This window comes from Mytilus edulis, chromosome 9 (genome assembly GCF_963676685.1).
Source record: "Mytilus edulis chromosome 9, xbMytEdul2.2, whole genome shotgun sequence".
In the NCBI taxonomy this organism is placed as follows: Eukaryota; Metazoa; Mollusca; class Bivalvia; order Mytilida; family Mytilidae; genus Mytilus; species Mytilus edulis.
This window is the reverse complement of record NC_092352.1, coordinates 31,511,262-31,528,311: the sequence shown is the minus strand read 5'-3', so window position 1 is coordinate 31,528,311 and position 17,050 is coordinate 31,511,262.

The following is a 17,050-nucleotide window of genomic DNA, read 5'->3' as shown; positions in this document are numbered from 1 at the left end:
GTGCTGGTGATTTGGTCCTGACGGGTGCTGGTGGGTCCTGATTCTGTGCTGGTGGGTTTGTTTACATTGTATCAGAACGGCAATAAAACGACTGTTTTGTTGCTTAATTTTTCTCTGATGTGTCATAAGTACCATGCAAAGTATATTACAACAATATTATATTGCAAAAGTCGTGCAAGTTCGTTAAACGGAATTGTCCTGACGCTGTGCTGGTGATAAGAAAAACGGTCCTGGTTCTGTTTTAGTTAAAAGTGGCATATATTCAAGAGCATTGATGCTGTACTGTTGTTGACTAATTAGCTGTTGTCTGCTTTCTTGAAATTGACATTGTTGTGAATCTGTTTACTGTTATTATGAGAGAAAAAATACCCCTATTTAAAAAAAAAAATGAAATTAACTGTAATCTTATTTGTTGGCCTGGTAATGGAACCCTTCTTGCCCCCTTTTAAGATAAGAAAATATGTTTACGATTTTCGGGATTACGATCATTTTGCAAGATCACCAAAATACGTTGTAATTTATACAATACTTAATATAATGTAGATGATGTGGTATGTTTGTTGTCAATGGACAAATTTCCATAAGAAACCAAAGGAAGTATGTGTTAACAACCATACGTCATCGTACGACCTTCAACAATAACCCATAAAATAAAAATGTGAAAGGTTTTGCATAAATATAGAACAAAGGACTTTCTGAGCGTTTGAATCATGTCTTTAGCAGCTTAAAACACATTTGTTTGTGAACAATTGAGTGTTGACTATAAGAATGACAATAGTATTGCGGGTTTGTTTGTTTGGTGTTTTTTTGGGGGGAGGTTGGGGGATGGAGGGGGATAAGTTAGAGCGAGGTTACAGTGAAAGCTTGGAATAGTTTCTCGTATAATTTTAAAGGTGGATTGTAAAAGAAAAATGTATCTTATATTAGCCTTGGTCACACCTTACCGGATAGCTCGAACGGACGCCTAACGGATAACTTTTTCTCAATCCGTTCATGTTCATTGGACGTCCGTTCTTATCCGTTAGGCGTCCGTCCATATCCGTTGCATGTCCGTTAAGCGTCCGTTTTATCCGTTGACGTCCGTTCTGTCCGGTGGAAAATTTTGAGCATGTTCAAACTTTGAACGGACGTCCAACGGATAAAATGTCCGTTGAACGTCAGTTAGGCATCCGTTTTGTACGGTACTCGTCCGTTTTGTATCCGTTACGTATCCGTTATGCATCCGTTGGAGATCCGGTAGACCAATTCACCAACGGATGTCTACCGGACGCCTAACGGATAAAACGGATATTAACGGAAGGATAACGGATAAAACGGATGACTACCGGATGTAAAATGGACAAATGCCAAATGAAATTTCTCATGGTTTATTGCCTTTAATTTTTAGATGGTTTATTGCCTTTAATTTTCAGATTATTTTGTTCATCCGTTTTATCCGTTACGCTTCCATAGCGGTGTCTGTTTTATCCGGTACTCGTCCGTTGGATGTACGTTCGACCGTCCATTCTGTCCGGTACGTATCCGTTTCACGTACGTTCAGTGTCCGTTGTGTGTCCGTTTGGCATTCGTTACATGTTCGTTAGTACACCAACGGACTCCCAACAGATACAAATTTTGTCAACGGATAACTTTTTTTTATCCGTTAGGCGTCCGTTCGAGATATCCGGTAAGGTGTGACCGAGGCTATAGCTATTAAGAATCACTTGCTGTAAGATTTTTCCAACATATTTTTTTTTGTCTAAGCGGTTATCAGGTATTTGTTTTTCGAAAATTCGATAAAACACTAAAAAAAATCACTATTTTATGAAAGGGCAAGCTAGAATATGTCAGACAATGAAGACGAGATAACCTAGAAAACACTAAAAAACCTAAGATTTCTTAGCTTTTTCATTTCAAAATAAATATTTTTGATAAAGAATTACGGGGGAGGAAGTGAACAATGTGTCCAACTTTTCTATATTTAAATATTTTTCATGAATAAAAATCAAATGTGCCTTGATTATAATTGAAAATGAGTAAATGGAAAAAATACCCAACTAAAATACACTTTTATTTTAATATTGGTAATATCACTAAGCTTTTAAGTTTTGTGTGTCAAACACACCATCTCTGTAGTTATGACTCCTTACTAAGATATTTCACTTCATTCATTTTTTTTCTGCATTTTTTTATATTGTGAATTCATAGAATTATTATATTAAAATGTAGCCTTAATTTATATTTAAAAAACATAAACACGCCTGGAAAGTAAAATGCGTACTCGGCTGTCTGTAATCGACCATTTTTAGACACCCCAGGCTCCTAAAAAACAAGCCGGGGTGGGGGTTCAAAGATGCAAATTAAGTACTTATATCAATATTTTATCTTTTCGTGTACGGTTTATGACAATGTCAATTACGAAATGTGCATATATCAAGGGGAAACTTCTTGCAAAGCATTATTATTTATTATAGTTCATTATTGTATTTAGTAGAAAAAAGAGAATTTAGTGAAAATATAATCACTATTTTTGTAAAAAATTCACAGACCTTTGTACAGAGATTTTTGTTATGTTTACCATGGGATCAACACAAGGGTTCATTACCGAGTAAACAAATCAAAATGTCTATCTACCTTGCACATTTCAGAAAATTCGGATCAGATAACGAAACTAGGTCCAGCAACATTTATAAGCAATTTAAGATTTTGACCCTCACAGTTTCCATTCACCACAAATATTCTCGTTACAACGAATCATTTTAAATACAAAAATACCAGTTGCAGCCTTTCGTTTATCTATTAATATATGTATACGGATGAAGTTATGAAAGGCAGCAGGGTCATCAGGGTGAGGAGTCCATGTCATCTGAAATAAATGCTAAGCATAGATCTAGAAAGCGACAGATAATCATGACATTAACTTAAACTCTCTTCTTTTCGACTTTTTTCGAACAAATTGACACATAAAATGAATTATATAGTATTGTGGATTTTTTTACTTATTTTAGATACTATATATTGTTATCTGATATTGGACGAAAGATGTTGCCCTTTTATGTTATTATGTAATACAAGTTAAGATCATTTGAAAACACATATTAAACAGCCAAATGGATGCACAAGAGCTAAAATAGGAGTCATAGATCCTGTTGGCAACAATTATCTGCCCAATTTTATTGATTTTGTAACATTTGTTTCAAATATGACCAACTTCTTATCCAAAATCACCAGCACCGTATCAGGACCCACCAGCACAATGACAGGACCCACCAGCACAGTATCAGGACATGCATAAATTGAGAAAATGCTAAATTTTAAGAAATTGCAATGTTTTTTCACAAAATTGTTTTGTCGTGTGGATTGCGGTATAGAAAGCGGACTCTATGAGCATTTTTGTTTTATTTTTTCAGTTCGAGATTTTCTGAAAATGAGCATTTTTGTGTTACGCTTACTGAAACAGTTTAGAGGGTCAATTTTTTAATGGTTTATATATGAACCCATAAGAAACGAAATTGAAAAATCTCAACTGTTTTCTTCCATTTTTTATGAGTGAAAACGTCAAAAATCATCATTTTCGTCTTTGTTTACATTTTTTCATTGATCACCAGCACCCGTCAGGACCGAATCACCAGCACAGTACGTTCTCTCGCAGGACAACCATACCCACCGTGAAATGTATCTTCTGTAAATGTATTGTGTAATTTTATACATAAGGTGAGACGTAAATAAAATATCGAATTTTCTTTTTTATTTCCCAAATAAACAATCATTAGGTTTGTTTTCGCTTTCTTTTACATTGGGTTCCATTGGGTTTATTGCGTGTGTAGCCAAAGGTAATATCTTTGATTAGCTTGCTTGTTTGTTTTCTGTCGGACTAGTCTTTTCTTAAAGTTTGGAAGTTTACCTAACCTAGCAATGACTTCACGGTTCAGCTAACAAGCAAGCTAACCGAATATATTACCTTTGGCTACACGTACACCCTCAATGGAATCCGCTGTAAGGGTCTCATAGTCATAAATTAGACTGCTGGTATTCTCGTTTGAACTGTGTCTCAGTTTGTAAAGTTGGGGGCTGATCATTCGATCTGGGTTTTGCTTATTTCTTAATTCAATGTCAATTGGATTCTGATGAAAACTTATCTCCTAATTGTATCACCACTATGTGCCCAGATGCATATTTCATCTCATCTACGTAAGAAATATTAATGGGTCAATCAAATCTAAATAATGAGAAAGACAAACATATAGAATTTTGCAAAAAAAAAAAAAAAAAAAAAAAGTTGTACTAAATATGACTGATACCATTTATGAATAGGGTAGAAAAACCTTGTTTTTGAAAGAGTGAACATGATCTGACCCATACATAATGAATATCCTCTTATATGCTGCCAAATAAAGCCTTGGGGGGAAAACCTGTCTGCTTAAGAAATATAGATAAAACTAAATTGGATTTCTCTGTGTATCATGTATACATTGTAATATGTACATATATCATCAGCAAATATCACATACTTATCTTTTCCGAGTGCCCACTTGAAACGTTATTCTTTTCGAATAGAAGTTCATACGGTTAAGAGTGTATAAAAGTGAACGTCTGATCGTGCAAACATAGATGAAATACAAACCATTTTAACTTAAAAAGGAAACCAAAGTATACACATTTTATTTTGAAATGAGTCAATACAAAACAAACAAGCGTTGTGATAACACTCATTTAAGATAAATTAAAAAAATCTTATAGGTAATATAATTAGGCCAAGTTGAGCTTCTTTGTCAAGTTCGTTTCATTTGCTTTTGACACTCTATGTTAATACAAGCATGTTTAAAGAAATAGTGCCAAATATATCGATGTCAATGGGGTTGGTATCTGTCACAGTATTGTCTATCTTGTACATGTGCAAATTTATCATATTTTAAGCTTATTCAAAACTTTCAAGTATGGTCAAGTTTGAGAGTAAAGTAAAAGGAACTTTAGAGTACACGTTTACCTTTTTAGATTCGAGTGGCACTAAGTTTTAGAACCCAAAGACGGGCATCAGCTGTCCCCTAAAAATGTATAATAGTTCAGTGAAAATGGACGTCATACTAAACTCCAAAACATATATCTGAACTAAAATAAAAAAATCATACAAGGCTAGCAAAGGTCAGAGGCTCCTGATTTGGGACAGGCACAAAACGGCGGACGGGGTAATCATATTTTGTAAGATCTCCACCCTCTTCTATACACTAGCAAATGAAGAAATAAAACAAACACACAGCAATCACACAGTAAACACAGAGGAGTTTTCCTCCCTGATGATATTATCAGCCCCGTATTCAACACTTGTAGGTTGACATGAAATGATACTGATATGAAGCTATAAACAGTTACGAATTACGAATTGTCAAAATACTATGGATTTTCTACCTCAGGAATAGTTTACATTTAGCTGACTGTTGAAAAACCTTAAGGAAATGTTTGGTCCTCAATACTTTTCTACTTAACTTTATTGAATCGAGCGACACTGATGAGTCTTCTGTAGACGAAATCATCGTCTGGCGTATAAAATTATTAGCCTAGAATCCTTGATGAATTATTAACGAGAAAGTTAACAATGACCCAAGCAATGAGACATCTGAAAAAGTGGAGATTTCAGGTCATTATAGATGGTAAAGTTTGGCGTTTAATAAATTAGTATTTATTCACTTATAGGGTCTTTGCATCGGAAATAAGACACATTTATTCTAAAACCAGTTGTTGACATGATACGGGTTATTTTCTTCTCGGATTCATTATGATGGTATGATACTATACTCCTAACGGGAGGGACTGTACTTGATATTTATATGATGAAGATAATATTATAATCTTTCAATAAGTTAAATTGAGGTCTGGAGCTTGCATGTCAGTAACTGCTTATAGTCCTTTGTTAATTAATGTATAATTGTCATTATTTAGTTTTTTTTTGTTACCTTTTCTGACATCGGACTCGGGCTTCTTTTAAACTGAGTTTTACTGCGCGTATTGCTGTGTGTTTGAATTTTGTGCATTGGCATGGTAGAGTTATGCGGGTGCGGGATATTTTCGCTGTATTGATTACCCGTTGGTGGCCTTCGGCTGTTTCCCGCTCTTTGGTGGGGTTGTTGTCTCTTTGACACAATCCCCATGTCCATTCACATTTTTGTTTTGCTACTCCTAGGTATAGTTTGTTTAAGCCATTTTTGACATAACTTTTAAAAAATTTTAAAACTTAAAAAGTTTCGTGTTCTATTTGACCTTCGAGTTTTTTTTTAATTTGAGCGCCATTGAAGAATCTTATAAACATTAAATGTTCGTCTGATATACGATTTTTTTGCTATGAAAATTAACAGGAATATTTTCAATGCTTCTAGTAAACAACAGATTGGGATTATATGCAGAAAACTATGCATTTACTTTACATTTATTTGAATAACACATATAACAGAGAACTGATGAAATGACGGGGAAAACAAAGGGATTAGATAACAGAAAATTCCATAGTAGAAAAGGAAGCATGATGGTCAAAAGATACAAAGACGACATGATCACCAATTTAAAATACTACATAGGAAAACCAAAGATTGAGCAACTGAAAAAAACTAATCAGCGAATTCATGTCTTTAAAATTAAGTCTTAAATGCAATTATTTTTTATTAGTTGTTAAGTGGCTTTGAACTAGCTGTCAGTAACTGCGAGTACTCCCATATCTGTACTTAGTGTCTTTTTGTTGTCAGGATATACAAGTACCCGGCCACGTCCACACTGTGTTTTTGTTAGATTTATTTATATTTGTATTCATCTATTGAGTTAAGCCTTTTTTAACTGATTATAGTTCGCACTTATGTTGTACTGTTACACCACTGTCACAGGCTATTGGAAGGGTTTGGGTGTAACTTGTTTAACCCCGCCACATTCTGTATGTATGTACATTGTACCTGTCCCAAGTCAGGAGCCTGTAATCCAGTTGTTGTCGTTTGCTGATGTGTTACATATTAGTTTTTCGTTCATTTTGTGTACATAAATTAGGCTGTTAGTTTTCTCGTTTAAATTGTTTTACAATTGTCATTTCGGGGCCCTTTAAAGCTGACTATGCGGTATGGGCTTTGCTCATTGTTGAAGTCCGTACGGCGACATATGGTTGTTAATGTCTGTGTTATTTGGTCTCTAGTGGATAATTGCATCATTAGCATTCATACCAAATCTTCTTTTTATATGATGTACTGAGGGTGCTATAAACAGTTTCGTATACAAAAAACTAGGGTTATTCCCCAACTAAAAATAGACATGGAGGTCCCTTTTTATCAACATAATTGGTGAAAAAGTATCATGTTTTTTGTATTTGGTTGAAAAAATATGTTAACTAACTTCAATTAAAGCAGGTTGAATGATTAAAATAATTTAAAAAATTAGATTAAATATACATGTTTTGAGGGGAGACAACACTGTAAACAGTCTGTTTTTTTGGCAGTGAAAATTGAAAACTTATTTGCAGCCACTGTAGCTCTTTTCGGAGCAGGCGAACGTACCCTGAAGCATGAATTTTTTGAAAGACCAGGTAAAAATCTATGAAATTCATACAATTTTGATTATGAAAAATGTGCAGGTATCATGTCTTCAAGGGTGTGCACATGACCTGATTTCAGGTTTTTTAAGCTTAAATTAGGCAATGTTTTTTCCCAGTTTCTCTGGATAAAACTTTTTTATACTATTAAAAGTACACTTTTTTTTATTCCATTATAAACTAGAGAACATTTTGATTCCAGTGATATCTAGTTTTATACAAGTATCTTTATTAATCAGTCCACCACTAAGGGTCACTTATACATGGTCCCTCAAAATATGACGTCATAGAAAAAACTGTTGATTGCACCCTGAGAGTGGTAAATTCAGATCAGGATCTTGTGATAAATCACATCCGAAGATTTCGCTATCGACCACATGAGAATTGGTGGATACGACTTGTTGATCCTCAAGTGCCATGTGGGATATGTCAAACAAAAATCACGACGTCCATGAATTTTCGAAGAGATGACTTCTTTATCATAAAAAATCTTATATTCATATGCATCATTATAAACAGCAACCTTCTTTCAAGAAATTCATCAGATGAAACGTAAGCCCTGGGATATCCTACCACTTAGTATATATTATATTCTTGTTCAAACTACTCTAAGTCTAAGAACAACATGTCTCAAACATGTTCGATGTATAAAAAAAAATAGGTCACAAAGAACATATATTCGTGGAAAAAGAATTAAAAAAGTTACGAATACAAAGGAGAATTCTTCAAAACAGAAATACCGAATATACATATAATCTTTTATATACTGAGAAAACAAAATATAGAAATCAAAAGCATTACGTCACACATTCCTCCCAATATGACACAAAAGAGAGTGCGTGAGAGAATTCATTTGGTACAAATTATCTCAATAAAGATATTATAAAATAGCTCTGGTTTCAATAAATGTCCCATCTTTAGTGTTGGAAGTCATGAATACATATTTAGAACATTGCACTTAATAACAATTATTTTATCTTAACAATTATGTACTTGTAATGTATTATTTCTTTTAACATAAAAAAGTAAGAACTTCATTTTACACACTTATGAAAACATCCGATTTTTGTTGGAATTTGAGATTTACAAAGCGTGAATTGATTACCAATAGGTCAGAAAAAATATAAATGTTACATTAGTAATATAGGTTCATTTGATAGTTCAAAAAAGACAAAAACCTTTATTCTAATCATTCCAAAACTTTACAGCAATTTTTAATAGGGTGAATGGTGATTTTGGGTAAAATATAGTAAAATCATTAAAAAATCGTCAAAAACTGGAAAACACCAATTTGGAATTTTAACTGTTTTTACATCACTCCAAAAATAGAAAAATGCAAATCTTAATAGAATAATAATCAGATCAAACAAAATTCATTGTAAAACAAATTTGAAAATAACTGATTTTGGGTGAAAAAAGATAAATTTTGCTCAAAATTGTCAAAAACTGGAAAAAACTGATAATTCATGTTGGTTTTTTTCAGAAATCAATTAAGATGTTAGTGAACATTAATTTATATTCTTTATATGAAAAAGTGCAATGCTTAAATTCATACTATTTTAACCAACAAGAGATATTAAGCGAAAATTAAAGATTTGTTGACCATGCATAATGAGAGGTAAAAAGTCTCATTGACCAAAACGGATGATTTAAAAGTGTATAACAAGATACATGGAAACATTTTTTTTAAAGATTATTCCATAGTTTTCTGTTTACAATAAATATCTTTCATCAGTAAAGTCATATTCAGCAACGTGAACAGAATTAGAACAACTCAACCCCCAAAATTCACCGCATCCTACACTAAATTATAATCCTGGTACCTTTGATAACTATTCTAAAGACTTATTTTGTCTACAGACACACATCATTTGGTGTTGAAGTTTTGCTTACAGTTGCATCTTTTATTGGTAAAACATTTATCAGGTGCAGGAGGATATTCAATCAAAATTGGACGAAGTTTTCCACGTGAAATTTCCCAACCATAATCTGCATGGTCTGTAGGATCTATGTCAACTTCTTCTTACATCCGTTTTTGGTACTAATAATACACTCAAAGACTATGAAATTACCCTGAATCGGATGCTTCTTATACTGCTTTGAAGATATCTGCTTTAATAAAGCATTATTCATTAAAACTTGACATGCATTTTCAGATATGCTTGGTTAAGTGTTTTTAATACATGTTTTCTGCCTATTCCAAAAAGCCTAGATGATGAGTCACAACCTGTAACAGAATGCAAAAAGAGCAACAAATTACAAAGATCCTCCCCAAGAAATCATTTAGTCTGTTCTATGTTCCCTATTTATTTATTTTTTTTGGTTGATTGCCATTTATTCAGATTTAAAAGTAACCCGTTTGCACTGCTGATTAACATGATAAATAAGTAACAGTAATAGATCTGTAGCTTCACCATTTACTATGACTACTAAAGACAAAACACTATCCAAAGCTGTTTGCACAATAAGAAGATCATCAGTAGCATTCTTAATGTTATTATCATCTAGCTTGACAAGTTGTCACAAATTACGTTATAAGAGCTTGTTTGTTTTACTATGAAAAGTTCCGTTAAAGTTTTGCAAGTCATTGATGAGGGGAAATTGATGTTCGGCAAAATAATGCTTTTTTTTTCTACGCAAATGTGTTATATCTTTAGTTGAAGGAAGTTCTTGATAACTGTCAAAAACAATAACAGGGTCTATGTACTTTCTGATTACACGATCGACATACATGTGCGTAATGTCTCCAAATGATATACCACGTGTCCAAGGAAGTCGTTGCAATAGTCATGCACCACTAAGGACATATTGAAGACACTCACCATCTATTTAATGTATGCAATCACATCCACGTACCAATATCGCATCAGCTAAGTTTGACTTGCATGCCTCTCGAGTATCAGTTGTAGTAATCAAAAATGGAAGAAGGAATGCTTGACAATTCATACTGAAATACCTGGGATGTGTTTTCATAAGAGACCATCTACTGCTGTGGTCAGGCGTTTGAACATCATTTGAGGATTTATATCCGTTTTTAGAAAGTCTGAATCTGACTTTGACTTAACTTTGGCTGCCAATGTTGTTGATTGGTTTTACATCTTGAACTTTACCTCTATTTATTTTTGCATTTCATTGATTCTTACGTTTTATTTCAAAAACTTTCTGCTTTTCAACGTTAACATCAGGCTTTGCCTTAATACCTGTTTCAATTTTTCTAAGTGGAACTCCATTAGTAAAATGATTTCTTTCACTAAGGTACTAAGAATTGCAAGCGTGTTTACCCTGACCCGTTCTTTCCTTGCACGGTTAGCTTCTTTGCACTGATCACAAGTAAAGTATGCAACACCAGTGAAGATCTTGCATGGCACTGTTTTAGTCTGGACAAGCTGGCATAGATAGTATTTATTGTGCTCATTGGCATTCATCCATTCCTCTGCCCCTGGTTAGACCTCAAGAAGATTTGACACTTCTCATCAATATCTGTTCTATAGTCAGATATGTAGAAAGACTACTCCAAAAACGATCTGTTCTCCTACGTATGTAGTATTGATGAAGGACAAAATATATTATCCATTACTAAACAGGAACCTTACATGTCAAACAGCCAAAAAACAAACAAGCTCTTATTAACGTGCTTTGTGACAAGCTAAATGATAATAACATTAGATGTAAGATTGCTACTGATGATGCAGATCTTCTTATTGTGCAAACAGCTTTGGATAGTGCTTTGTCTTTAGTAGTCATAGTAAATGGTGAAGCTACATATCTATTACTGTTACTTATTCATCATGTTAATCAGCAGTGCAAACTGGTTACTTTTTAATCTGATAAAATGGCAATCAACAAAAAAAAATAAATAAGGAACATAGAACAGACTTAAAGATTTCTTGGAGAGACTGTTTGTAATTTGTTGTTTTCTTTTGCTTCTATAACAGGTTGTAACTCATCATCTAGGCTTTTTTAACAGGCAAAGGACTTCCATCAAAAAACTTAACCAAACATATCAAGATCAAGTTTTCTAGAATAAGGCTTCATTTGTATAAACTTTACCTATTAAGATTTACCTGTATTTTAAAACCGTTTTTTTTTTCAAAAGAGATTATTTTCGAAGGGTTAAATATTTCGCAGTGGTGTCTTCCCATGGCTTTGTTTGGACTTGTTTGTTTGCTTTTTGGCCTTGAATGTTTCTCTTATATTTAATTAACTGTGCGTTTGCATTCAGATATCGCAGATCAAATTTATTCGTTCATAGTGTATTAATTTACGATTTTTGATTGAGTTAAGCCTTCCAATTGATATTTTATCGTGTTTTTCTATGTTGTGATGTTATGCTATTGTTTCAGAAAAAGGGAGAAGGTTTGGTACCATTAAAACGTTAAATCCTGCTGCAAATGTTTGCACCTGTCCTAAGTCAGAAATCTGATGTACAGTAGTTGTCGTTTGTTTATGTAATGTATACGTGTTTCTCGTTTCTCGTTTTTTTATATAGATTAGACTGTTGGTTTTCCCGTTTAAATGGTTTTACACTAGTAATTTTAGGGCCCTTTATAGCTTGTTGTTCGGTGTGAGCCAAGGCTCCGTGTTGAAGGCCGTACATTGACCTATAATGGTTTACTCTTTAAATTGTTATTTGGATGGAGAGTTGTCTCATTGGCACTCACACCACATCTTCCTATATGTATTCATTAAAGCAGATACCATCAAAGCAGGAGAAGAAGCGCTCACATGTTTATATGGAGAACTTCCTCTGGACGAACTTGACATTTTTCTCTAGAGAAAATTCAAATCTATAGTAATTACTGGAAACACATTGGTTCAGATGAAAAGTATACCACCAACATCAGATTCAGGGCAATTTCATAGTCTTCCAGTGTATTATCAGAAGAAGTTGACATAGATCCTACAGACCATGCAGACTATGGTTGGGAAATCAAACATGGAAAATTTTGTCCAATTTTATTGGAACTTCCACCTGCACCTGATAAGCTTCTTAACATTATAAGATGCAACTGTAAACAAACTGTGACACCAAACGATGTGTCTGTTGAAAAAGTGGTTTCTGAAAAACATGAATTGTAGTTTTTTCTAGTTTTTGACAATTTTCTGACAAATTTAGCTTTTTTCATATAAAATCAGTAATTTTACTATTTGTTTTACAATGAATTTTGTTTGATCTGATTATAATGATATTAAGATTTCCATTTTTCTATTTTGGAGTGATACAAAAATAGTTCAAACTCCAAACTGGTGTTTTTCCTGTTTTTAACGATTTTAGATTGATTTTGCTATATTTTACCCAAAATCATCATTTAACCAATAAGGAATTGCTGTAAAGTTTTGGAAAAATTAAAATAAAGGTTTCTGTCTTAATTGAAAAATTAAATGAACTTCTATTACCATTTTATATATGTTTCCTGTTGTTTTGGTAATCAGTTCACGCTATGTAAATCTCAAATTCCAACAAAAATCGGATGTTTTAACCTAACATTTTATGTTTATTAAAAAAAAAATCATTATTTCATTTCATAAACACTGTGAAAACTGTTGTAAAACTTTTGATTTGAAATGATTATCATCAAAAATGAATGTTTAACAAGCTTTTCTCAGTTTTACGCTATTTTTGACAAGTTTGCTATTTTTTACCCAAAGAAATCCATGTTCCCACTCAGATATCTTAGTAGACTTTTGGTATGTTACAAAGAAAGCCATTTGGAATCGAAAAATACAACAACAAAAAATCAAGAATCACGAGCCCCGCTTAAACTGAGAGCGAACGAAGGTTCTCTAGAAGTATGAACAGTTTCGGTTCCTTTGTTTTAGCACCAGTCATATGGCTCACATTTTAGAAGGTCGCTATTACCAAAAATAGGATAATATAATGCAAGTAGTGACATATCAACCCAAACATGACGACGCCTATACAACTGTCGAAGAGATGATTACAAACTTACTATAAAGGGAGCCTTGGTTCGAAAGCATCCTTGTAAACAGCAACCCCCATAGATGTAAATCATGACAGGAAAGACTATAGTTGGAATACACCATAAAGAAGTACATGTATTAAAGAAATCTGTTAACAGCATTGTTGCTGGAAAAAAAACCCAACAAATTAGTGTATATAAAAAACGAATATATGCAGGAACTGTAAACTATAAAATTGCAATTTCCTCCTCTTTAATAAAAAAAATAATACGACATGTCTATTTCAGGAAACATGTTTGATTTTTAAAGAATTGGTTAAATGCAAAAGAACAACTAAAATGTTTTGGATGAATAAATACGTAAATCATTATCACATGGAAATATTAGAAATATCTATAAATTGTAAAAGCAATTTTAGTAATATAAGCAACGATATGGTGACTTAATTCAACAAAGAAACTAAATCCAATGAAACAAAGGCCACTGTAAAAACAGGAACATATACTGTTCCCAACTAAAAGGTATCGAGGAACTAAGAGTGTGTAGACATGGTAGATATGTTTAAACTCACTCAAATAAATTATGCTATTTTAAACTTATTGTTGTGATTTTTTACATCATTACAATGATCTTGTTTTATTATTTGCTTTGGTACTTAGTTAAATGCTCTTTAAATATAAATAGAATGTATCTCACGATGCTCATATGTCAACAGAGCTATCAGTTTAAGTTTGATTGTTTAGATTTAAAATCCTCAAGGTTTTCTACAACTCTAGACTAAATCATAAAGTGATGTATATATAATTAAGTTAATTAAATTGTAAAATAGTACGGAATATTCTTAGATGTATTTCTTTTGTATGCATCATAATTGTTTGACTGTAGTCCTATACTCAAACAGTCAAACATGTTTTATTATTCAATATTTTTTTACATATTCTGAAATTCGTTAACTGACATTTTATTCAGACAAACCCGATAGAAACAATTGACAATTGAATGTGAACTTATAGGAGGTCTAGTTTATTCTTATTTTTTTAACAATTTTACGGCGTTTACAACTTCTCAATTATATACAATGGAAACAATATAAGATTAATTTCATCACGCATATACACAAGTGATACATTATTAAACAAGAATGCGTCCATAGTACACGGATGCCCCACTCGCACAATCATTTTCTATGTTCAGTGGACCGTGAAATTGGGGTCAAAACTTAAATTTGGAATTAAAATTAGAAAGATCATATCAGAGGGAACATGTGTAGTAAGTTTCAAGTTGATGTAACTTTAACTTCATCAAAAACTACCTTGACCAAAAACTTTAACCTGAACTTCGCACTATCATTTTCTTTGTTCAGTGGACCATGAAATTGGGGTCAAAACTATATTTTGGCATTAAAATTAGAAAGATCATATCATGGGAAACAAGTGTACTAAGTTTCAAATTGATTGAACTTCAACTTCTTCAAAAACTACCTTGACCAAAAACTTTAACCTGAGGCGAACGGACGCACAGACAGACGGAAGAACGAACGGAGGCACAGACCAGAAAACATAATGTCCCTCTACTATCGTGGGTGGGGCATAAAAAAGAGTTGAATAACAGAATGCTGATGAGATACAATGCTAAGGCGGACAGATGCGGAAATATTTTTCTAAAGGTTGTTCTGAAGTACGTTAGCTGTTTACCGACTATGTTTCATTCCTGGTTGTAACATTTTCACTGAGGGTAGAATCATAAATACATATACAAATATTTATTAGCACAGTCAAACTCATCAACAATAAATGGTTAAGACTCATGCATGGTATATCAATTACATCGTTGGTCAAGCATAATAAGTATTGCAAATAATGACTATATTAATATGTAATATTATAAACAATGATTATGAATTAGACATATTGACAATTTTATAGAGTTTGTTCTGCTTTACGCAGGTTCAAACTGTCTAAAATGAAAGAGGAAGACAATTTTAGGATTGTGTATAAATTATTATTTAATAAAAAAAGATTATATTATTTTCATGTATTTGAAATTTTGTAGGATCAACGATTATATTTGAAACTTTTTGGTAAAATATTGGCCTTTTAGTTGAGTATTTCTCACAATGGAAAACAATAACCAAGTTACAATAATTTGTAACTTTCAAGATATGCATTATCATAAGTAAAATGGTTTAACAATGTCTTGCCATTAGAATTAAATATCATAATTTTTGATTTATCAGTATTAACTTGTAGTTTCCATGATGAACAATATTCATGTAAAATATCAACAGATTTTTGTAGACCCCTTTGCTTTCAGATAGTACAACAATATCATCTGCATATAAAATAATGTTCAAAGAGGTATCCCCAATGGCAACTGGATCCGTATGTTTGTAAGATTACCTACTAGTTCATTTATAAAATAGTTTAAAAGAAGGGGACTCAAAGGGTCAACTTGTATAACACCCATTTTCTGATAGGAATGGAGGACTCAACCCATTAGATAATTTTATTCTACATACTGTATCAGTATACTTTTTTGTTTATATTGATCAGTTATGGTCTTTAGACTGAATATATGGTCAGCTGAACGACTTTTCTATTTAAATAAAATTGAGAATGGAAATGGGGAATGTGCCAAAGAGACAACAACCCGACCATAGAGCAGACAACAGCAGAAGGTCACCAACAATGCAACGAGAAATTCTCGCACCCGGAGGCGTCCTTCAACTGGCCCCTAAACAAATATATACTATTTCAGTGATAATAAACACCATACTAAACTCCAAATTGTACATCAGAAACTAAAAGTTAAAATGATACAAGACTAACAAAGGCCAGAGGCTCCTGACTTGGGACAGGCGCAAAAATGTGGCGGGGTTAAACATGTTTGTGAGATCTCAACCCTCCCCCTATACCTCTAGCCAATGCAAAAAAGTAAACGCATAACAATACGCACATTAAAATTCAGTTCAAGAGAAGTCCGAGTCTGATGTCAGAAGATGTAACCAAAGAAAATAAACAAAATGACAATAATACATAAATAACATCAGACTATTAGCAGTTAACTGACATGCCAGCTCCGGACCTCAATTAAACTGATTAAAACATTATGTCTTCATCATATGAATATCAGGCACAATCCTCCCCGTAAGGGGTTTAGTATCATACCATCATAACATATATGAGAAGAACATAACCCGTGTCATGCCAACAACTGGTTTATTAAGAATAAATGTGTTTAGTTCCGATGCAAAGACCCTATAAGTGAATCAATATTAACGCCAAAATATGCAATCTTTAATGACCTGACAACAGTATCGTAACTATATCCCTTCTTAATAAGTCTATTTAAAGGTTTTGTTAGCTTCTGAGGTGAATACTGACATTTTTGTGCTTTATAAAGAATATTTCCATAAAATATTGGATGTGAAATACCTGAACGTATAAGAAGTCTGCATGTTGAGCTATATTTACGAATGATATGTCCTTATACCGATGATAAAATTTAGTTAATGTTTTGACTAGTTTGTGATATCGAAAACCCTGGTGTAATAATTTTTCAGTAATACATAAATTTCTCTCGTTAAAA